Source organism: Mya arenaria, chromosome 11, assembly GCF_026914265.1.
Source record: "Mya arenaria isolate MELC-2E11 chromosome 11, ASM2691426v1".
In the NCBI taxonomy this organism is placed as follows: domain Eukaryota; kingdom Metazoa; phylum Mollusca; class Bivalvia; order Myida; family Myidae; genus Mya; species Mya arenaria.
The window spans coordinates 54279352-54283977 of record NC_069132.1 but is presented as its reverse complement, the minus strand read 5'-3'; the positions used below and the strand labels follow the sequence as shown (position 1 = coordinate 54283977).

The 4626-nt window shown below is 35.0% G+C and overlaps 1 long non-coding RNA gene across 1 annotated transcript; it reads right to left on the bottom strand.

Annotated features, from left to right (window-relative positions):
* Window positions 1-2141: 2141 nt before the first annotated feature.
* LOC128207499 (uncharacterized) lies at window positions 2142-3494 on the bottom strand. The gene is made up of 4 exons (XR_008256717.1): window positions 3246-3494; window positions 2800-2977; window positions 2427-2491; window positions 2142-2204 (listed from the first exon to the last, which is right to left on the bottom strand). It is a non-coding gene; the product is annotated as an uncharacterized LOC128207499 (long non-coding RNA).
* Window positions 3495-4626: the final 1132 nt, after the last annotated feature.

The following is a 4626-nucleotide window of genomic DNA, read 5'->3' as shown; positions in this document are numbered from 1 at the left end:
TACAGTCGAAGAGATAATCCTGTAATGAGATAATGCAGTAAGTTTATCAGATTTGTCTCCCTTGCCTTTGTAAAGAAGAAGCGGGAAATCTCAAGCTTGATTGAGTGTCATGACCAGTTGAAGTCAACAGAGATGTTTGTGTTACTTTGTTTTAGAAAACTTGTTTTACTTGGAATCTGATGTTCTGATGGTTAGTATTGATTTGCATTTGTTGTCTTTTGTGTTTGTCTTGGGTTAGCAATGGATTGGAATGATCATTATTTCATTCAGCTGCATTTATTTAGTTTTGTCATGTATTTTCACGACATTAGCAGATTTTGTATTTGTAAACGAGAATGGCAGTACCGTGATATTCTTTTAGCCTCTTTCCATATACTAATATATGCGGGTTTGGTTACAGATGATAACATGCATGGATAACAGAAGTCACCATGGGAGTACGAGGGAGTAGGAGTGTTTGATTCCATAAATCAGTAAGTTCCATGTCAACGTTTTGTTGTATGTACTGTGTTGTTGTTGCTGTTGTTGTTAACTTATACACATGTTATTATTCATTATCTTATGATTAATTATATTTATATTTTCAGGACGCTCCGAAATTATATCTACATTCGATAATGTTGAATATAGAGATATTGAAGAACACTGTGTTTGTTGTTTGAACTATCAAACTGCTACATATGGTAACCTGGACATATAGACCCACCCTCGCTTAGGAATTGCAAATGTATTCTCATCTTAAAACCTGGAATGACCTAGAAAGCAACAATTGTCTCATTGATCTCAATGATCGCACAGTTTCCCTGCTAAAAACATCACGCGGTAGCCAACGTGGGAATAACAAACGCACGCATGAAAGGCAAGTACTAAAGCGCTGACGAATACATCGATCCGAGATGCCAAGATAAGCTCCGGCCCCTTAGATATTGTTACTACGCGCCTTAAGCGTAAATTCAAAATGGCGGCTCTCGCTGCTACGAAAACATCAAAATCCGATTCTCTTGCGAAGATTCCGGACAATATATCAGTTAAATATTTACCAGATAAGGCCAAATTATAGGGAAAGGTCTTAGAAAAGGGATTAAATTACTTTCTACAAGGTTATATTCATGACATTAAAGTTTTGGAAGAGGAAAGTATCTGCTATGTTACCGCGAGATGCTGGCCTTCAATGAGAAAAAACGACAAGCCTCATATGTTAAGTGTCGATGTGGAGAGGGATTCCATACGATATACGTATTGCTCATGAAAGGCAGGGTATGTGGATTTCCAATTGTATTTAAAAAAAATATTATACAGCAGCTTTATTCTTAAATATACATTGTGTAATATAAGCACTTTTGGATCGCCATGTCTTTTACATTTCATGCCGTAATACGGAAAACGAAAAAAATATTTGCAAGTCGTCGAGTAGAGAAAGAAGTAATATACTATATGTTGTATTTCAATTTATTGGTTTTCATATTTCTAGTTACTGCCTCGTTTTAGACATTTAACATCTGGAAAGTCAAATGATACTTCACGGGTCAGTGTAGGATAAACACATGCCAATTCCACAGCATGATATCATGCTTTTGTTTTGACAACTTCTGTCAACAATCTCTGTTTTCATTTTTTATAGATTGAGCGGTCATTGTTCACACGTGGTTGGCTTAATCAAGTCACTTCAGGAACTCAATTTGTACAACTTCACCCATGTTCCTGATCAACAAAGTTGCACAAGTATTTCCCAACAATGGAATGTGCCAAAGGGATCAAAGATCAAGCCAGTTAGAGTGAACCAAGTCATAGTAGCACAGTCGGAAAAGGAAACCTGTCCTTTGCCAGATGGATACACACACCAAGTTTACAAATTTTAAATTTAATTAAATAAATGAACTACAAACAAACAATTCACTTTACAATGCTTTTTTCCAAACATAAATAAACTAACAGTTATTCAATTATATCAAAGAAGCAGAAATAAAATCATATGATTCCTGTATAATATTTAAACAAATTTTAACTCTTGCTTCTTTGAGCAGAAATATATCGACATTTAAAGTTTGTTTATATTCCCACCAGTTGCTTTAAAATCTGAATTTCATAACACTTTGATGAAAGTGCAAACTGTAATTCTTCAACTTGGACTTCTTTTTGTGACAGCTGTTCTTTTAGGGAAGCATTCTGAGCGGTAAATGCAAACATATCCAAAGGTGATGTCCCTGAAAATAAATACATAATAAATTTTACATTTAAGACAAGATGTTTAAAACTGACTCCTACCATTTCTCAAGAGTGCGGGAATACCTCTGATTGAAATGCAGCACCTATTGATTTACCGAAAGAGTTCACACCATTAAATTACCACACAACCTGTGAAGACCGAAGTAAAATCGAACTGACAACAAGATCACAGGCATTGTTAGAGTGTTGGTTTCACTTACATGGACATTCGGTCTGTGTTTCTACTCCTTGTACAGTGTCTGCAGGATCCTGGACCAGCTTTTCTCTGAAAGAAATTGTTGTAATGTTGATATAATTATATGCAAAGTTACACACAAAAAACTGAATAATTTCCGTGTAATAATGTTCTCTTCAGTTCTTTTGAGTGTTCTGTTCTGTAACATACCAAATACTTGTATTAAAATATATGTAACTATAATGCTGTTGTTTGGTATTGAAAAAGGAACAGTGGCATTTTAAAAATGAGTAGAAGTCTACAAAATAATACAGTCTCAGTTTTGCAATTTATCCTACATGGTACATGTTATTCAATCTTTCGCGCACTCCATAAAGATAAATAAAACTCTAACGTACAGGCATGTGATATCTTGTATAAAATGCATACACTTGCATTTTGTGTATAAATGCTGCCATAAGTTTCCTTTCCAAGTGACCGCTTTGTGTGGAGTTTTCTTGAAGATGTTATTCTCCAGCCATCAGCTGATAATGGGTCAGGATACTCTTTAGATGGTCCATTTCCTCCATGAAAGTGCTTAAATATGCATAATAGTAAAATATAATTAGTGTGACAAGACTCCACAATGCCAGTCAGTAACATATTATACAATAAAACAGTAGTTTAAACTTGACACATTCTTTACCTGATGGAAACTGTTTAAGGTTTCAACTAGCATGATCATGGAAGTCAATATTTAGGACACAAGAAAGTAAACAAAATTGCATTTGCAGAATTCAGAATTTTAATTGAAATTATTGTATTTTGGTCGTTTTACGATAAAACCAAATTTTAATTTACTAACCTTCGAGCAGACATCTTCGTGCTGGTTTATCCTGTTAACATTCAGTTTCTCGTGTGGCCGTCCACAGGCTTTAATCCAGCATTTGCACTTTTCAATGTCGGATTATAGGTAGGAAATCGTTTAAATCCGCCTCCATTTAGTCCCTCCGGATACCTTTCATCCGCATAACATATTCCCCATCCGCATCGTTTAACCATTTTCACAAATAAGTCTTAAAACTTCAATAAAATGTCCGGTTGTCAACAGTTATCGCTGCTGTGAGTGTGGGTAAAGATGGCGGACAGGACTCGGTGAATATTATGCAGCTTTCTCATTGGTCAATAATGATTAGTCTGATTGACAGGTCGGATCGATGTATTACCTGACGATATAGAAATAGAAGAGAGTTGCTGACCATATAGACAATGAAGGAAAAAAGTTTTGAAATTAAAGATTTTATGCTAACTTTGTTTTGTATATATATATTTACACTTTTTATAGTGTACGTATAGACGGATGTTTGTGCATTTATTTTTGAAAATGAAATTTTATTGAAATGAATCGATTTCTATTTTTGCTGGTTTGGTGTAAATATGAGAAAATATCGAGGATTTAATAACTTTTTTAGGTTTTTCATCTAAAAATGTTTGAAATCAATTATTTAATTTTTCATCATTTTAATTAAGAAACTATTTCTCTTTAATCTGTTGTATTTTCGAAGTTGTTTTGTGAATAACGAGGCAAATATGTGCAAACTCTTTCTAATGAGTAAAGTTTGATCAGTATATATAATACTCATATGTAACACCATATGATGGAGTTCTGCTTGGATTGGTTACATTCTCCATCCTTGTTTGCCTTCTTACACAGCGACATAATTTTTATTGTCATTAAAATATTATTTTTTCATTTACCATCATGATTCAATAAACCTGGGGCGGCCCATGTGGTTGTTTTACACGGGGACTCTTAGATTCACTCTGCAACATATCAGCACCTTATTAATACACACATGATCGCGAATCATAATGGAGAAAACCCGTATAAAACCCTGTTCATGCAGCGCTATCAGCGCTTTGATTTCCCCTTGCGATTATTTCTGCGAAATTCCAGATAGTGTGTTAGCATATAATACGCGGCCTTTCCTGTCAGCAACGTCGAACACATATGATTAGGAATTATGTCTTGTTCAGATGAGTATGGTCTGATCATCTGAAGTAAGTAATGTTGTGGAGAGCACGTCTCCTTCTTCATAATCAACAATTTCTCCCCCCCCCCCTCGGGCTCAAAATCAGACCAAGGGGTTATGTTCTTGGTGTTTACACAATTTAATGTGTCAATATCGGAGTTTAGTCCCGGTGTTGTTTTTACTTCAGACTGACTTCCGAAATTGAAACAGGAA